Raw genomic sequence first — 19,925 nt, 5'->3', positions numbered from 1 at the left:
CTTATCTTCTTCAATCAAGAACCACAGATTGTATGCTATAGCAACAGGAGACGATTCTGACCATAAATACGACTAAACCAGAATTCATGTGGACAAAGAGAATGGTATATCAGGATTACGGACATTTGTTCAGGTCCTGCATGCGACCCTAACAGTCACATTGTTTAAGAGAGGGGACAAAAAAGAGTAGTGGAAAGAGCAAGTGTAAGGAAAAGAGAGAAGAAGGAGAAATAAGAGGATAGTCAATTTCTTGCATGGGGATATTTATCAAATACTGTTCTTCCCTGACCCTCCAATATGCATGTGCAAGCACACACACATGTCATGTGCGTGCGTGCGCATACACATCTGCACACGCTTCTGCTCACCACTCATCCCTAAACTTAGATAATAGACAAATCTTTTGCAAGATGCAGCTCCCCTGACCCAATGTTCATTCATTCCATTTATGACAAGTCTGCCTGCAAGATAAAAAAAACAATTAGATAGTTGTTCCTGGAAAAGAGAAGAGATTGCCCGAGAAAAGGGGCCATCTAGTAGTTATCTCAGTTCCCTTGCCATTCAGTGTTCTTTTCTATAGATGACTTAGGTCAGAAAAATCTTCGAGAAGATAAAAATAGAGCAAATGAGTTAATAAAGCAGAGTGGTTAATGTGGAGATAATAAAACATAAAGGTTAAATTTGAGCTAGTGTTGTGCTGGTAAATGGTGGGGGTTGGGCCACCAGCCCCAATATATAGAATTTGCCAATTTCTATAGTGTAAATACACCTACCATAGTGATTTCAAGTTTCCAAAAGACATCAACTACCTCACAGGATTCTTAAAAATATAACAATTCGCTCTCACAAGCTAATACAAGCTAGCTCCAGCACACCACTGATTATAACTTTATGACTGTATGGTAAGTCACTTAATCTCTTTGAGTTTCACTTTCTCCTACTGTAAATCGAAATCACCACTATTATTATAGTACAGTGTATTTATCACAATCATCATCATCATTGCTTCGATCCCACTTACAGCCATAGCTTCTATTTCACAGGCCAGAAGCTCCTTAAATCACATTCCAAAGTGTCTAAGAAACTCTATGGCTTTCTGCCTCATGATTAGCAAAGTTAGCATGGCCCAATGTCAAAATCAAAGACTATAGTGCCTATGGCAGAGCACCTCCCAAATGCCCCTCAGTGATATAGTTTATCTCTAGGGAGAAGGGAGGAGGAGGGAGGAAAGAAAAAGAAGGGAATGAATATTGGCTTGATAAGTCTATCCTTATTTTTCTGATTGTTTTCTGCTTATACCAATCTATCTATCTCTATTAAATTACTATTAACTGAGTACCCACTATGTGTGAGGCATTATGTTAGGCACTGAGGATCGAATGATGGGCAAAAACAAGCAAAGTCACCATCTTCAAGGAACCTACTGCAACAGTGGGTAGAACAGACACTGAACAATTGCCAAATGGACACGAGTGCTTTGAAGGAAAGCAATAAAATATATGCAAGTATATGGCAAAGGATCCTGACCTGGACCAGTGATGGGGAGGGGTAGAAATGTGCCAGAGAAGGCGTCCCTTAGGAAGCAATGATTAAGCTGGGATCTGAAGGCTAGGCAGGAATTGACAATGTACAGATTGATGCACAAAAGGCTGGTAGAGGGGATCCCTGGGTGGCTCAGTGGTTTAGCGCCTGCCTTTGGCCCAGGGAGTGGTCCTGGAGTCCCGGGATCGAGTCCCACATTGGGCTCCTGGCATGGAGCCTGCTTCTCTCTCTGCCTCTCTCTCTCTATCTCTCTATGTCTATCATGAATAAATAAATAAAATCTTTAAAAAAAAGGCTGGTAGAAAAGCAACTGGCTGTTTGAGTCTGGAACTTTGAGGTTGGGTCTGGGTTACAGATATGATTTAAGAGTCAGGGGTATATGGGTGGAAACTGAACTCCAGAGGCTAGATAAGATTGCTAAGAGAAAGGGTAAAAATAAGAAGGTGACCTAGGACTGAGCCCTGAGGAATTCCAACATCTAAAGTTTACTAGTTCGATATCTGCATTCTCTACTAATTGGGTGTCACTCCTCCAGCTATATTAACCACCCCACCCCTAGCCATATTAATAAACACCTGGAGAGACTACATGTGTAGAGATTAAGAAAATGGACTTCATATGAAAACTGTATTTTTAATTTTTTGAGGAACTGCCATACTGGCTATTTACACAAAGAAAACAAAAGCACTAATTTGTAAAGATACATGCACTCCTATGTTTATGGCAGCATAATTTACAATAGACAAGATATGGAAGCAGCCCAAGTGTCCATCATCAATAGATGAATGGAAGCAGCCCAAGTATCCATCATTAATAGATGAATGGAGATATATATATCCATATATATATAATGGAATATATGAAATATAATGGAATAATATAATGGAATATTACTCATATATATATAATGGAATATTACTCAGTCATAAAAAAGGATGAGATCTTACCATTTGCAACAACACGGATGGGCCTAGAGGGTATAATGTTAAGTGAAATAAGTCAATCAGAGAAAGACAAATACCATAGGATTTCACTCATATGTGGAATGTAAGAAACAAAACAAATGAACAAAGAAAAAAGGGACAAAAAAAACCAGACTCAAATATCAGAACCAGCTGGTGGTTGCCAGAGGGGAGGTGATGGGAGGATGGGTAAAATAGGCAAAGGGGATTAAGAGTACACTTATATGATGAGTGCTTAGAAATGTATAGAACTGTTGAATCATTACATTGTATACCTGAAACTAATATAACACTGTATGTTAACTATACGGGAATTGTATAAATAAATAAATAAATAAATAAATAAATAAATAAATAAATAAATTTTAAAAAGGAAAGGGACTTCAGGATCAAACTGACCTGGGTTAAAATCCTAGATTGGCTCCTTTCCACCTTCAAAAACTTATTTTAGCTTTCTTAGCTTCAAATCTGCCATCTATAAATGAGATAATCATAGTACCTGTTACGCAGTTGCTGTGAGGATAAAATAACATAATGCACATGAAGGACTTAGCACAGAGTCTGGCAAGTAGTAATCACTCAATAAATGGAAATTAAGCGAAGAACCTACCACCAACCAGAGACCCACTCCCTCACCCCATGCTAGTGAGTAGGCATAAGCACAACCAAGTGAACTCCGTGTCTTATATTGGCACAACTGAAATCCAATCGCCCTTTGGGTACTATTTATAAGCTCATCCAGCCACAGAATACATAAGTGCTTAATGATTCTGAGCATGGTGTAATTTTGTCATCAAAAATTTGTTTCTCCCATTCTGCCAGCTTGCCAGGGTAGCAGCTCCAGCTACACACTGCTCTGGCAATAACAACACTGCCAGCCACCTCAAAGTACTCTAGTGTTGGGGGAGAGGTGAGAAAAAAATGTAATTCAAGAGCTTTCATTCTAGAATTTTTGGAAACAAATTTTCTACACTGCTGCATTCACAGTGTACACAGTACTTTCTTTTTTTTTTTTTTAGATTTTATTTATTTGGGACGCGTGGGTGGCTCAGCGGTTGAGCGTCTGTCTTCAGCTCGGGACATGATCTTGGAGTTCCAGGATTAAGTCCTGAATCAGGCTCCCACAGGGAGCCTGCTTCTCCCCCCTCTATGTCTCATGAAAGACACACAGAGACAGGCAGAGACAGAGGTAGAGGGAGAAGACTGCCCCAAGAGCAGGCTTTTATTTATTTTTTTAAGTTTTATTTACTTTTTTTTAATAGTCTCTACACCCAAGGAGGGGCTCAAACTCATGACCTTGAGATCAAGAGTCTTAGAAGAGCAGGCTTTATTTTATTTTATTATGATGATTATTTTTTAGAGCAGGCTTTTAAATCACTCTATTTGGGGCACCTGGGTTAAGGTGCCTGGGCTCAGTGGGTTAAGCTTCTGCCTTCGGCTCAGGTCATGATCCCAGGATCCTGGGATCGAGCCCCTTGGCAGGCTCCCTGCTTAGTGGGGAGTCTGCTTCTCCCTCTCCCTCTGCTCCTCCCCCCTGCTCATGCTCTCTCTCTCAAATAAATAAATAAATAAATAAATAAATAAATAAATAAATAATCTTTTTTTAAAAATCACTCTATTAAACACATTAAGCTACCCCAAACTGATAAACATAAACATGAGATTGGGAATGCATTGCTCCTTTGACAGTGGTACTGCCACGATCTGAAACATAACTTCTCCTCCCTATACTAAGTCTCACTTTGCCTTCTCCAAACCTGGTTCTTATACACTTCCCTCTCCTTTCAACTCTTTTCACCAGCTCCAGCTTCATCTGGGAACTTTGTACTTGAGCTTGTCTTACTGAAATAGTCTTGTCACAGGTTTTTCCTCCCATCTATGATGTTTCTCAATGCCAGGATAACCTTCTGAAACACTGTTCTTGGCACTACCCTACTTATTGAGCCAAACATGCATTCATTCTTGTAATCAACATTTACCGAACTCTAACCACCTGCAGGTAGTGTCCTAAGTTATAGAGATGGAGAAGTGAAAAGCCAAAGTTCCCAATCTTAGAGCATTCACAAGACCATTGGGGTAAAGATTGTGGCCAGAGTCTGAACATCAGGATAAAGGTACGTGGTCCAAAAAATCAACATGACTGAAGAATCATCTACTCACCAACCACTACGTTTCTAAATAAATGAGCTATAACTGAATGATGAGGAATGAAAAAAGAGAAGTTTGGGAAAGATTACACAGAGCTAGGGAATTTCCTCTGGTATGTATTTAAGAACTATCTGTGTCTAGGATCTAGTTTAAGTATCAAAAAGGTTTTAAATATTCCTCCATGAAAGTTGGGAGGTGGGGGATGGGCCATGCCAACATTAAGAAATCTCTTCCAGAATTTTATGATTCTGAAACTCCATAAGCAAAGCAAAAACAAAGCAGAGGCTGATCTGGACAGCTATTGGCAATTCATTAAATAAACTTGAAGCTTTCTTGATTGCAGGACGGGGGACCAGATTGTATTTTAGAACAAACTATAGAAATTCCCCTGAAAACATAAAATAAACCATTTTATTTTTATTTTTTTAAAGATTATTTATTGGGCAGCCCTGGTGGTGCAGCGGTTTAGCGCCGCCTGCAGCCAAGGGTGTGATCCTGGAGACCCAGGATCGAGTCCCAGGTCAGGCTCCCTGCGTGGAGCCTGCTTCTCCCTCTGCCTGTGTCTCTGCCCCCTCTCCCTCTGTCTCTCATGAATAAATAAATAAATAAATAATCTTTTTAAAAATATTTTATTTATTTATTCATAGGGACACACACACACAGAGGCAGAGACACAGAGGGAGAAGCAGGCTCCACGCAGGGAGCCTGACGTGGGACTCGATCCCGGGGCCCCAGGATCACGCCCTGAGCCAAAGGCAGACACTCAACCGCTGAGCCACCTTGGCGTCACTAAAATAAGCCATTTTAAATAAAATATTCCCAGGCATAGTCACAAGGCATTAAGTAGTGTTATTCTTAAAAAAGCTACAGGGCACCTGGGTGGTTCGGTGATTGAGCATCTGCCTTAGGCTCAGGTCGTGATCCTGTGGTCCTAGAATTGAGTCCCGCATCGGGCTCCCTGCATGGAGCGTGCTTCTCCCTCTGCCTGTGTCTCTGCCTCTGTGTGCCTCTCATGAATAAATAAATAAAATCTTTTTTTAGATAAAAGCTACTATTTAAAAAAGCTACTAAGGGTGTCTAGGTGGCTCAGTAAAGCATCCGACCCTTGACTTCAGCTCAGGTCATGATCTCAGGGTTCTGAGATCGAGCCCCACCTGGGGCTCCATGCTCAGCAGGGAGTCTGCTTGGGATTCTCTCTCTCCCTCACCCTTTGTTCTTCCAACCCTGCTCCTGCACATGCACCCTCTCTCTCAAAGAAACAAACAAAAAAGAAGCCAATATGCACAAAGGTAATAGTATAAAACTGAGTTCCAAATAGCCAAAGAATTATGGTGGTTATCCAGGTTCTTAGATCAACATTTCTTTCCAAGGAAGTAACTTCATGATATGGCCTGATCTGCTTTGTGTTATAAGTACTTAATTTTGCATTTATCTTACGGTTGCCTGCTCATGCATTCTAAAGACACATAAGTTCAAATCCTACTAGAAGCAGAAATTATACCTTCTTTACACATCTCCAGAAAATCATCACATGGTTACCTCAATTGGATATTCAAGCACTGCACAATTTTGGATGCATGAGGAAAGAGGAATGGTTGGCTCCCTGCAATGAGACTAGAATTTTGAGTGGGATGTGAAAATCCTGTGGTACAAGAGAAAAAGCCAAGTGTGTGAGCAAGACCAGAACTTTGCTGCATCAAATATTTCTGGGAGTAAGTGGATTGATTATTGGTTGGGACTTAGATAATGATTTTAAAAGTATTATTATATAAACAGTTTCATTGGAAAGGCATTTTTTGTAATGGAATTTAATACCAAGACAAAAACTAATACATGATACCAGTCAAATATTTAAAGTTGATGTATTTTTTTTATAATGAACTTCTCAAAGTTTTTTTTTCAGATTTTGCCTATTTATTCATGAGAGACAGAGAGAGAGAGAGAGAGACAGGCAGAGGGGGAAGCAGGCTCCATGCAGGGAGCCAGATGTGGGACTCCATCCTGGGTTTCCAGGATCACGCCCTGGGCTGCAGGCGGCGCTAACCCGCTGAGCCACTGGGGCTGCCCTAAAGTTGATGTATTTCACGCTATATTTGTTACCTGAGAGGCATTCAGTACCACAATAGAAGAACATCTTTGTTTCCATATGCCTGAACTGTGTTAGAACGTTGTTGCTTCAAGAACACTGCAAATATATAGCAGCTGCCCAAACTTAATTATAGTGGTGTTCCTTAGACTCAGTGAGAAATTCTATACAGCCTGATTTCCAGGGTTAAAATTTAGATATATGCTCTGAAACTTTTCATATAAAATCTAAGCTTGGAGAGATTTGTGTATATATGTGAGTGTTAAATTTCTTTAAAATTACTACTTATAATTTTAGACTACAGAACCCTAAAAGTTAAAATTCTTTTTTTAACTACTGCAATTCATGGAAGGGTGGGGAGAGAGATTTTACATGGACATGAAATAGTATGCATTGATAGTCTTACATTTAGTAAATTTTCATTAATATTTGTTGATTTGATTTTTATTCCTCAATACATAATAATATAAATTTAGAAGCTTTTGCCTAGCAGTAATTCTAATCATTAGGAAAATTTGAAACATGAGGGGCAGCTGGGTGGCTCAGTCAGTTAAGCATCTGCCTTTGGTTTGGATCATGATCCCAGGGTCCTGGAATTGAATCCTGCATCTGGCTCCCTGCTCAGTGGGGAGTCTGCTTCTCCCTCTACCCCTCCCCACTGCTTGTCCTCTCTCTGTGTGTGTGTCTCTCTCTCTCATGCTTTCTCTCTCAAATAAATAAATAAAATCTTTAAAAAAAAAAATTGGGATCCCTGGGTGGCGCAGTGGTTTGGCGCCTGCCTTTGGCCCAGGGCGTGATCCTGGAGACCCGGGATCAAATCCCATGTCGGGCTCCCGGTGCATGGAGCCTGCTTCTCCCTCTGCCTGTGTCTCTGCCTCTCTCTCTCTGTGTGACTATCATGAATAAATAAATAAAATCTTTAAAAAAATAAAATAAAATAAAAAAGAAAAATTCGAAACATGACATCAGATATTTAAAAACTAATGACTTAGAATTATGGATTTGTATATACATTTTTAAGAGATGATAAAGAACAACATGTTATTAGAATATACCTCATGGTGTTAGCATCAGTGAGTCATCAATCACAGAACCCAAAGTATTTTTCCCCAAAGAATCCAAAGAAACACAACAAATAGGTAGGTCACTGGTTCTGACTTTGTACCTAGGATATTCTTGTAAACCAACTCTGAGGTTTTTCTTTTCCAATGATCACTTATAACAATGATATTAAAGTAGGCCTCGCAGTTCCTGACATGATGGAGAACTTGGATGGGTTTCCAGCTCCCTCTCCTGAGCCCACCCCTGAAAAGTTTTGGTGTATTATAAAAAAAAAATCCATCATTACCTGAAAAGGCTAATAAAAGAGCCTCCCTTCCCATATTCATTTCCGTGTAAGCCTGAATTATTTTTATGTACTTCAACTAAACCATTTATTGCAACAGATTGAATGTAGAAGCAGGTATGAGAATACAGCTGTCTTGGATCAAGCCAAACATTAAAGAAATTTGCAACAATAAAAAAAATGCTACTTTAACAGTAAATTATTTTTTGCTTTGAGAAATTTAGTTATTTTGTATTAAAAAGGTTACATTGCTAACATGTAATGGGCTTATAATTATTATATTTACCATGTATGTAATTAATCAATGCTTTACAACTTTTTCAGTCTTAATTTCCAATATGATAAATAACAACTGATATAACCCACATGAATCAAAGGTCTCTTGGGTTTTTGATAACTTATAAGAGTGTATGGGGTGCCCGAGTGGCTAAGTCGGTTAAGCATCTGCCTTTAGCTTAGGTCATTGATCCCCAGGGTCCTGTAATTGAGCCCCGAGTCAGGCTCCATGCTGAGCATTAAGTCTGCTCTTCCTTCTCCTTCTGCCCCTCTCTCTGCTCACAATCTCTCCCTCTCTCTCTCAAATAAATTTAAAAAAATCTTTTTTTAACAAAAACGTGTAAGGTAGTCTTAATATCAAAAAGTTTGAGGGAAGCCCGGGTGGCTCAGTGGTTTAGCACCACCTTCGGCCCAGGGTGTGATCTTGGAGACCTGAGATTGAGTCCCACGTTGGGCTCCCTGCATGGAGCCTGCTTCTCCCTCTGCCTGTGTCTCTGCCTCTCTCTGTGTGTGTGTGTGTGTGTGTGTGTGTGTGTCTCATGAATAAATAAATAAAATCTTAAAAATAAATAAATAAATAAATAAATAAATAAATAAATAAATAAAATCTTTAAAAGAAAAAAAAGGGCAAAAAGTTTGAGAACTGCTGCATTGCACCAAGCTGCTTTCCATGATGGATGATAGATATTAAAAAGAGAAAAAGACAAAGAGTTTGGCTTACTGTACTAATGCCACAGTTTCAAAGGAAAAAAGTACTTAATATCTGCCATGCAGTTGGTACAAGCCTAACTTATGGGCAGAAGCACACATGTGCTCTTGAGCATACCCTTCACCTTACCCAAGGAGCCACTCTTCACAACCCCTCCAGTTGCTTCCTTTCTCCATATCCCATTCTTCCTGCCATTAAATAAGGATATATACGGACGCCTGGTGGCTCAGTGGTTGAGCGTCTGCCTTCAGCTCAGGTCGTGATCCCGGTTCCTGGGATTGAGTCCCACATCAGGCTCATCACAGGGAGCCTGATTCTACCTCTGCCTGGGTCTCTGTGGCTCTCATGAATGAATGAATGAATAAATAAATAAATAAACCACTCAACATTTTCACTTTAATCACTGCCTCCTCTCTTTACTCTTTGTCTCATCCTCTCTCTCTCTCACTACCAAATTTTCTAATTTCCCCCAAGACTTCCTCTTTATCACATGGAGTATTTAGAAGTGTATAGATCAGGGATGCCTGTGTGGCACACTCGGTTAAGTGACTGACTCTTGGTTTCGGCTCAGGTTGTGATCTCAGGCCCCTGGGATACAGCCCCCCACACGCACCCCCAATGCCCCTGTATCAGGCTCTACCCTAAGTGCAGAGTCTGCTTAGAACTCTTTCTCCTTCTCCCTCTGCCTGTCCCCCTGTCCCATGTGCTCTCTCTCTCAAGTAAATAAGTAAAATCTTTTTTAAAAAGTATATGGTTTAATTTCTAATTCTTTTTTTAAAGATTTTGTTCTTTTTTTAAGATTTTATTTACTTATTCATGAGAGACAGAGAGAGGCAGAGACATAGGCAGAGGTAGAGGCATACTCCATGCAAGGATCTGGATGTGGGACTTGATCCCTGGACCCCAGGATCACATCCTGAGCTGAAGGCAGATGCTGAACCACTGAGCCACCCAGGCGTCTCTTAAGATTTGATTCTTTTTTTTTTTTTTTAAGATTTGATTCTTAAGTAATCTCTATGCCCAATGTGGGGCTTGAACTTACAACCCCAAGATCAAGAGTCACATGGTCTACTGACTGAGCCAGCCAGGTGCCCCCAGTTATCTTTTTTTTTTTTTAATTTTTTTTAATTTTTATTGATTTATGATAGTCACAGAGAGAGAGAGAGAGAGACAGAGAGACAGAGAGGCAGAGACACAGGCAGAGGGAGAAGCAGGCTCCATGCACTGGGAGCCCGATGTGGGATTCAATCCCGGGTCTCCAAGATCGTGCCCTGGGCCAAAGGCAGGCGCCAAACCGCTGTGCCACCCAGGGATCCCCCCAGTTATCTTTATGTTATTGATTTCTTACTTAATTCCATTAAGGTCAGTCAAAATACTTGTTATCATTTTAATTATTCTATTTTTTTTCATTTTAATTATTTTAAATCTGTTAAGATTTGTTTTATGACCTAGGATGTGGTCTATTTTGGTGAATGTTGCATTTGCAGTAGAAAATGATGTGTATTCTGCTGTCATTGGGCAGCGTGTTCTATAAATATCAATTAGATACTGTTGGCTGATGGTGTTGTTCATTTCTTCTACAACCTTGCCGATAATATAGTCTACTTATTCTATCAATTACTGAAAAAGTAGTGTTTACACCTGTAACTATAATTGTGGATTTGCCCATTACTCCTCTCCATTCTTTTGTTTTTTGCTTCACGTACTTTGAAGTTCTGTTTTAGTTGCATATACATAGAGAAGAATTCTTTTGTCGTCTTCGTGATTTGATTCTTTTTTTTTTCTCCTTTTATCATTATGCAATGTTCTTTATCCTTGCTGGTTTTCCTTGCCCTGAAGTTTATTTCACCTGATATTAATATAGCCACTTAATGTTGATTATAATCATGTGATATATATCTTTTCCCATCCTTTACCCTTGTCCTTACCTGTTTTATTATATTTAGAGAGGCTTTCTTGTAGAAAACATATCTTTGAATATGTTTTATAAATCCATTCTGATAACATGTCTTCTAAATGGTGTGTTTAGAGCTTTTCTATATAATACAGTAATTGACGTGTTTGGATTTAGGTCTACTATTTTATTATTGTTTTTTGTTCCCTCTTCTTTTGCATTATGTTAATCCAAATATATTACTTACCTTATATAATTATATATTTTTTAAAAATATATTAGCTTTCTTTTTTAAAAATATTTTATTTATTTATTCATGAGAGACACAGAGAGAGAGAGAGAGGCACAGACACAAGCAGAGGAAGAAGCAGGCTCCATGCAGGAAGCCCGACATGGGACTTGATCTTGGGTCTCCAGGATCACACCCTGGACCAAAGGTGGCACTAAACCGCTGAGCCACTTGGGCTGCCCTAATTATATACTTTTTAAAGATTTTTTAAATTTTATTTTAGAGAGAGAGAATGCATGCGAAGGGCAGCGAGGGAGAGGGAGCAGACTCCATGCTGAGCACAGAACCCCATGCAGGGCTCCATCTCATCTTGAGATGAGATCATGACCTGAGCCAAAACCAATAATTAGAGGCTTAAGATGCTTAACCGACTGAACCACTCAGGCACCCCAATAAAAATATATAAATATACATATATATGTATATATTTTAGATAGGTTCCACACCCAACATGGGGCTTGAACTCATGACCTTGAGATCAAGAGTGACATGTTCTACCCACTGGGCCAGTCAGGTGCCCCTATATTAATTACAAGAATATTACCTAGTATTCCATCTTAATTTATCCATTGAGTTTTTTACTATATCTCTTTACATATCTATTTAAGTGGTTACTCTAGGGATTACCATAAATAGTCAACTGAGCACAATCTACTTAGAATCAATATTTTACCACTTCAAGTGAGATGGAGAAACTGTACCTTCCTCACTTTACTTCGTTGTCTTAAACATTTCATTTCCATTCGTTAAAAATCCCATCAGTCAATGTTATAATTTTTACTGTTGACCTTTATAATATTCTAAAGAACCTAAGAGAATAATCATTGTTTTGAGAATAATAATTTCTTATATTTACCCAGATGTTGCTTTCTCCATTTCTGATAGTCCACAGTTTCCTTTGGTATGATTTCCTCAAGCATTTCTTTTGGAGCAGGTGTTCTTGTGATGAACAATCTGTTTTCCTTCAGCTTATAATATTTTTATATTACCCTCATTCCAGAATGATATTGTTATTGAATATAAAGTTCTGCATTAACTGTTCATCTCAACAGCCATTTTTAAATGTTATGTCTGGGGGATCCCCGGGTGGCTCAGCGGTTTGGCGCCTGCCTTTGCCCCAGGGCACAGTCCTGGGGTCCCGGGATTGTGTCCCGCGTTGGGCTCCTGGCATGGAGCCTGCTTCTCCCTCCTCCTGTGTCTCTGCCTCTCTCTCTCTCTTTCTATGTCTATAATAAATAAATAAATAAATAAATAAATAAATAAATAAATAAATATTTAAAAAAATAAATAAATGTTATGTCTTTCTTGCTTCCACTGTTTATAAGAAAATTGTCATCATATCACTATATGTGATATGGTGTTTTTCTCTGCTTTCTTAAAAAAAAGATTTATTTGACGGGATGAGCACTGGGTGTTATTCTGTATGTTGGCAAATTGAACAGCAATAAAAAATAAATTTATTAAAAAAGATTTATTTATTTATTTATTTATTTAGAGAATACAAGCAGGGAGAGGGTCAGAGGAAGAGAGAGCATCTCAAACAGACTTCATGCTGAGTGCTGAGCCTGACTCGAGGCTCCATCTCATGACCCTGACATCATGACTTGAAGTGAAATCAAGAGTTGGGTGCTTAACTGACTGAGCCACTCAAGTGCCCTAACTCTGGCTGCTTTCACTATTTTTTATTCATATTTAATTTGTGTGGTGTGATTATGATGTGTCTGTATATCAATTTCCTTGGGTTTATCCTGGGTGACATTCACTTAGCTTGTTGAACATGTAAGTTCATGTTCTTTGGGGTAAATCCCCAGCAGTGCAATTGCTGGATCATAGGGCAAATCTATTTTTAACTCTTTGAGGAACTTCCACACAGTTTTCCAGAGTGGCTGTACCAGTTCACATTCGCACCAACAGTGCAAGAGGGTTCCCCTTTCTCCACATCCTCTCCAACATTCTTTGTTTCCTGTCTTGTTAATTTTCACCATTCTCACTGGTGTGAGGCAGTATCTCATTGTGTGTGTGTGTTTTTTTAATATTTTATTTTTTCATGAGAGACACAGAGAGAGAGGCAGAGACACAGGCAGAGGGAGAAGCAGGCTCCATGCAGGGAGCCCGAGGTGGGACTTGATCCAGGATCAGGCCCTGGGCTAAAGGCGGTGCTAAACCGCTGAGCCACCTGGGCTGCCCTCATTGTGGTTTTGATTTGTATTTCCCTGATGGCCAGTGATGCGGAGCAGTTTCTCATGTGCTTGTTGGCCATGTCTATGTCTTCCTCTGTGACATTTCTGTTCATGTCTTTTGCCCATTTCATGATTGGATTGTTTGTTTCTTTGCTGTTGGGTTTAATAAGTTCTTTATAGATCTTGGATACTAGCCCTTTATCTAATAGGTCATTTGCAAATATCTTCTCCCACTCTGTAGGTTGTCTTTGAGTTTGGTGGACTGTTTCTTTGGCTGTGCAGAAGCTTTTTATCTTGATGAAGTCCCAATAATTCATTTTTGCTTTTGTTTCCCTTGCCTTCATGGATGTATCTTGCAAGAAGTTGCTGCGGCCAAGTTCAAAAAGGGTGTTGCCTGTGTTTTCCTCTAGGATTTTGATGGATTCTTGTCTCACACTTAGATCTTTCATCCGTCCTGAGTTTATCTTTGTGTATGGTGTAAGAGAATGGTCTAGTTTCATTCTTCTGTATGTGGCTGTCCAATTTTCCCAGCACCATTTATTGAAGAGACTGTCTTTTTTCCAGTGGATAGTCTTTCCTGCTTTGTCGAATATTAGTTGACCATAGAGTTGAGGGTCCACTTCTGGATTCTCTATTCTGTATATGGTCTCATTCATTTGGGGAATATAAAAAATAGTAAAAGGGAATGAAGGGGAAAGGAGAGAAAATGAGTGGGAAATATCAGTGAGGGTGACAGAACATGAGAGACTCCTAACTCTGGGAAATGAACAAGGGGAAGTGGAAGAGGAGGTGGGTGGGGGGTTGGGGTGACTGGGTGACGGGCACTGAGGGGGGCACTTGGCGGGATGAGCACTGGGTTTTATGCTATATGTTGGCAAATTGAACTCCAATAAAAATTTTTTTTAAAGTTCATGTTCTTTGCTAAATTTAAAAAGTTCTCATCCATTATTTATTAAAGTCATCTTTATATACCCTACTCTTCTCTCCTCTAGGATGCCAATGAAACAAATCTTAGAGTTTGTGATGTTGTTTCACAGATCTCTGAGTCTCTCTGTTCATACTTTTTCAATCATTTCTCTATTTTGTTCATTTTTAAAAGATTTTATTTACTTATTCATGAGAGACACAGAAAGAAAGATAGGCAGAGACACAAACAGGCTCCATGCAGGGAGCCCAACGTGGGACTCAATTCAGGGTCTCCAGTATCACGCCCTGGGCTGAAGGTGGCGCTAAACCGCTGAGCCACCCGGGCTGCCCATATTTTGTCCATTTTAGATAATTTTTATTGATCCATGTCCAAGTATACTGAACTTTTATCCTAAATTTCTTATTTCTTTACTTTTAGTCTTTATTTTATTTTTAAAGATTTTATTTATTTATTCGACAGAGAGAGAGCACAAAGGGGGCAGCAGACAGAGGGAAAGGGAGAAACAGGCTCCCCACTGAGCAGGGAACTCCATCTGGGTCTGAATCTCAGGACCCAGGGATCATGACCCAAGCCAAAGACAGATTTTTAACTGACTGAGCCCCCCAGGTGCCCCTACAGCCTTTATTTAAAAATCTAGTTTGATATAAGTAAGGCCACTCTGGCTTTCTTCTTTTAAAGTTTATTAATTTTTAAAAACAATCTCTATATCCAATGTGGGGCTTGAGCTCACAACTCTGAAATCAAGAGTCGTATGCTCTACTGACTGAGCCAGATGCACACTCCGTAAATTTATTTCAATTATTGTACTTTTCAGTTCAAAAATTTCCATTTAGTTCTGTACTTTTTTACTTCCTGCTGAAACTTTCTATTTTTCCATTTGTTTCAAGAGTATTTGACTTTCTATGAGAAACAAAAATTGAGGGGATGTGTCACCAAAAGCTTAAATCACAAGAAATTATAAAAGTTTTTCAGAGAAAGTTATATAAGTCAGAAACATATCTATACAAAGAAAGGAAGAAAAAAAAAAGAAAGGAAGAGTGCTAAAGAAGGAATACCTGAAAGTAAAGTCTTTTATTTTTCCTATTCTTATTGATACAACAGTTTGTTAAAATAATGGCAACAACACATTTAGTGATTATAGCTTACGGGTAAGTGAGATGAATGACAGCAGTGTTACAGGAGACAAGAGGGAGGAATTGGGAATGCTCTGTTAGCAGGTGCCTGTGCTACGTTTGTATCTCTCTAGTATTATTTGAAATTGGATTAGCTGTAAATGTACATTGCAAACTCAAGGGCAACTACTAAAAAAAAGGTTAAAAAAAAGGGAGCAGAGACTTCTGGGTGGCTCAGCAGTTGAGTGTCTGCCTTCGGCTCAGGGTGTGATCCTGGAGTCCCGGATCGAGTCCCACATCGGGCTCCCTGCATGCAGCCTGCTTCTCCCTCTGCCTGTGTCTCTGCCTCTCTCTGTGTCTCTCGTAAATAAATAAGTAAAATCTTTTAAAAAAAAGGATGATTGATATGCTAAGAGAAGAGAAAAATGGAATAGCATAAAATGCTTAATTAAAACCAGAGAAGGCAGAAAAAGAGAAGACAGAGTATTTGCCCTTATTTATTGAACCGTGGTTATAATAGATGCTTCCAAGTATCTGTCATAATTCCAACATCTGTGTCATCTTGAGTTGGAATCTGATGATCATTTTGTTTTTTCCCTTGCAAATTGAGGTTCCTCATTTTTCATATGCTGAGTAATTTTGGATGGCATTACACACATTTAGAATATTATAGTATGAGACCCGGGGTCTTGTTTGATTTCTAAGGAAAATATTGTGGTTTCGCAAGCAATCCAATCATGAAATGGGCAAAAGACATGAAGAGAAATCTCACAGAGGAAGAGACATAGACATGGCCAACATGCACATGAGAAAATGCTCTGCATCACTTGCCATCAGGGAAATACAAATCAAAACCACAATGAGATACCACCTCACACCAGTGAGAATGGGGAAAATTAACAAGGCAGGAAACCACAAATGTTGGAGAGGATGCGGAGAAAAGGGAACCCTCTTACACTGTTGGTGGGAATGTGAACTGGTGCAGCCACTCTGGAAAACTGTGTGGAGGTTCCTCAAAGAGTTAAAAATAGACCTGCCCTACGACCCAGCAATTGCACTGTTGGGGATTTACCCCAAAGATATAGAGGCAGTGAAACGCCGGGACACCTGCACCCTGATGTTTATAGCAGCAATGGCCACAATAGTCAAACCGTAGAAGGAGCCTCAGTATCCATCGAAAGATGAATGGATAAAGAAGATGTGGTTTATGTATACAATGGAATATTACTCAGCCATTAGAAATGACAAATACCCACCATTTGCTTCAACGTGGATGGAACTGGAGGGTATTATGCTGAGTGAAGTAAGTCAATCGGAGGACAAACATTATATGCTCTCATTCATTTGGGGAATATAAATAATAGTGAAAGGGAATAAAGGAGAAAGAAGAAAAAATAAGTGGGAAATATCAGAGAGGGAGACAGAACAGGAAAGTCTCCTAACTCTGGGAAACGAACTAGGGGTGGTTCAAGGGGAGGAGGGCGGGGAGTGGGGGTGAATGGGTGATGGGCACTGGGGGGGCACTTGACAGGATGAGCACTGGGTGTTATTCTGTATGTTGGTAAATTGAACACCAATAAAAAATAAATTTATTTAAAAAACAGTAAATAGAAAAAAATTTAAAATATAGATAAAAAAAGAAAATATTGTGGTTTCTGGTTTGTTTTCTTTTTTATTTTTCTGTTATTTTGCTTTCACTTTAGGATGTAATAGAAGTGGTGAGGTTTGAGCTGCCAGTTCCAATCCAGCCTCTGTGGGCTGGGGTTCCAATGGCACTTCAGCTTTCAGAGTGTTCGTGGTCTTCCTTGGATCTGTCTTGCATATACCCCACTCAATGGCCACTCTGAGACCAGGCAGTGGTCTAGTGGTCTCTGCTTTGCAACTCTGAAGTGTGCCCAGGGGTTCCTTTGTAGGATCTGTCCCTGAGAAATTTCTGCCTCTCTGGGGCCCTCCTTCATGGTCCTCTGGCCAGCAAGCTGGGCCGTTCATTTTCCTGTTCCAATGCAACACTTTCCATCATAGGCATGTGGTGTGGAGGGAAGGGAAAATCCTTTCCTCTACCCTTCTTAGTCATGGGCTGGGGCCCCTAGAACAAAAAGGAGATTAACAAGAGGAAAATAGGCATGCCTGAGTTGCCCAGTCGGTTAAGCATTTTGCCTTCTACTCAGGCCCTGATCCCAGAGTCCTGGGATCAAGTCCTGCATCAGGCTCCCTGCTCAATGGGGAGTGTGCTTCTCCCTCTCCTGTTCCCTCTGCTTGTGTCCTTTATCTCTCTGTGTCAAATAAATTAATTAAAAAAAAACAAGAGGAAAATATACAAATGTATTTTTAAAAGATTTTGTTTATGAGAGAGAGAGAGAGAGAGATTGAGAGAGAGAAAGACACAGGCAGAGGGAGAAGTAGGCTCCTTGCACGGAGCTCGATGCGAGACTCGATCCCCGGACCAGGATCACGCCCTGAGCTGAAGGCAGATGCTCAACCGCTGAGCCACCCAGGCGTCCATATAAATGTACTTAATACAAATTTTATGTGGTACTGGAGGCTTCATAAGGAAATGAAGACCTAAAGAAGCAGTTACATCGGAGTGTTTTCCTGCTGGATGTGATAAAGAGTGGAGAGTCACGGAGAAATGCGAAAGCACAAAAAAGAGTATGAGCTAAGTGTAGGAAACTGGGGGAAATCACAAGGCCTGACCATTTGGATCCCTTTCAGCATCCGTCTTTGAAGATAAGGATGCTCCTTCTCTCTAGGCACAGGGAGGCACTTCACATGTGAGGGTCTATGAGCTGCTTCAGGGGGAAGTCAGAAAGCCCCTCCTGTACTTGCCACTTCTCAAACTCCTTCAGCTTGAAATATTCAATATGCCAAGGTGCCATATTTTGGGGCAGCATATCCTGAACTCCAACAGGGACTGAGAGGTCGGATGGCAGAGAGCTAGCAATAGTGTCTATTTACTCCAATACCCTCGGGGCCCTAGCTTCTCCACGTTGCCCCATATGGGGCTGAACCCGGGCAATTCTCAAAACAGGCAAAGATGTCTTTGGCATCCTCCTACCATTTACAAACACCTGTCTCTCTGGTTTTAGTTATTTTAAGTGACTTCTAAAGTCCCTGCAGTGCAAAGCTCTTCTTTTAAGTAATTTAGCATTGTAAACCACTCTGTAGCTGGGTGTCCAGGGTACCTTTCTTTGGGCTCTATTTTTATTTGGATCTCACTAACGGGGTGATCTTAGAAAGATTATTTAGAAACTACCAAAACCTTACTTTCTTCTTAATTGTATTCACCTCCTCCAGTTGCTATGTTTTAAATGAGATATTGCACATAAAGTACTTAGCACAGTGCCTGATGCATAGAAATGGTAAATGCTTATTAAACAGAGCTGTTACTATTGTAACTTAAGGAAAAAATTTGCTGTTCTGGGACAAATTTCAAATTTGTTTTATTATTATTTTTGCATTACCATCAAGCAAGAATGTGCTTTTGAATTTCAGCACAAAAGTTCTAATCTGGCTTTAAACAAATTCTACTTACACACCAGCACATATATCTATCCTCCTGAATGTATGAATTTGAATCAAGTGTCAAATCAATGGTACAGAGTCTAAATAGAATAGGACTCTATTTTATTTGCATTCGCTACATTTCAAAGTATGAGTTTGACTAATGAGCATTTATTGTTGCTCTTGCGTTTGGTACAATTGCACATGTTTATTACCATGATTACACTGAATGTATTTAATTCATATTTGCCATCTATTCATGTGTATGTTTATTTTTTTATTTTGAGGCAACATTCTTTTTAGCAAGGCACAAATTCCAAGGCGATTTATTATTTTTAAAGTCAGCTCTACATTCAACATGAGGCCCAAACTCACAACCCCGAGATCAAGAGTCACATGCTTTACTGATGGAGCCAGCTTCCAAAGTGATTTAAAGAAGAAATACAGGCAAGGCATCTGGGTGGCTCAGTTGGTTTAGTGTCTGCCTTCAGCTTGGGTCATGATCTCAGGGTCCTGGGATCAAGCTCTGAATCACATTGGGCTCCCTGCTCAGCGGGGAGCCTGTTTCTCCCTCTTCTTCTGCCTGCGCTCTTGCTCTCTGTCAAATAAATAAGCTTTGAAAAAAGAAATATAGGCAATGTTATGTTGAACTCTGTGCTTCTGGAATACAACTGAGTAATAGCAATTATAACATGCATTTGAATTTTTTTTTAATTTCCAAAGCACTTCTGTATAGCCTTTCAAAATTCAATTAAATTGCGTGTTTTAGGGACACCTGGGTGGCTCAGCGGTTGAGCACCTGCTTTTGGCTCAGGGCGTGATCCAGCGGTCTCAGGATCGAGTCCCGCATCGAGCTCCCTGCATTGGAGCCTGCTTCTCCCTCTGCCTGTGTCTCTGCCTCTGTCTCTGTGTTTCTCATGAATAAATAAATATAATCTTTTTTAATTGCCTGT

Source organism: Canis lupus, chromosome X (assembly GCF_003254725.2).
Source record: "Canis lupus dingo isolate Sandy chromosome X, ASM325472v2, whole genome shotgun sequence".
Lineage (NCBI taxonomy): Eukaryota > Metazoa > Chordata > Mammalia > Carnivora > Canidae > Canis > Canis lupus.
This window is presented reverse-complemented; position numbering follows the sequence as displayed.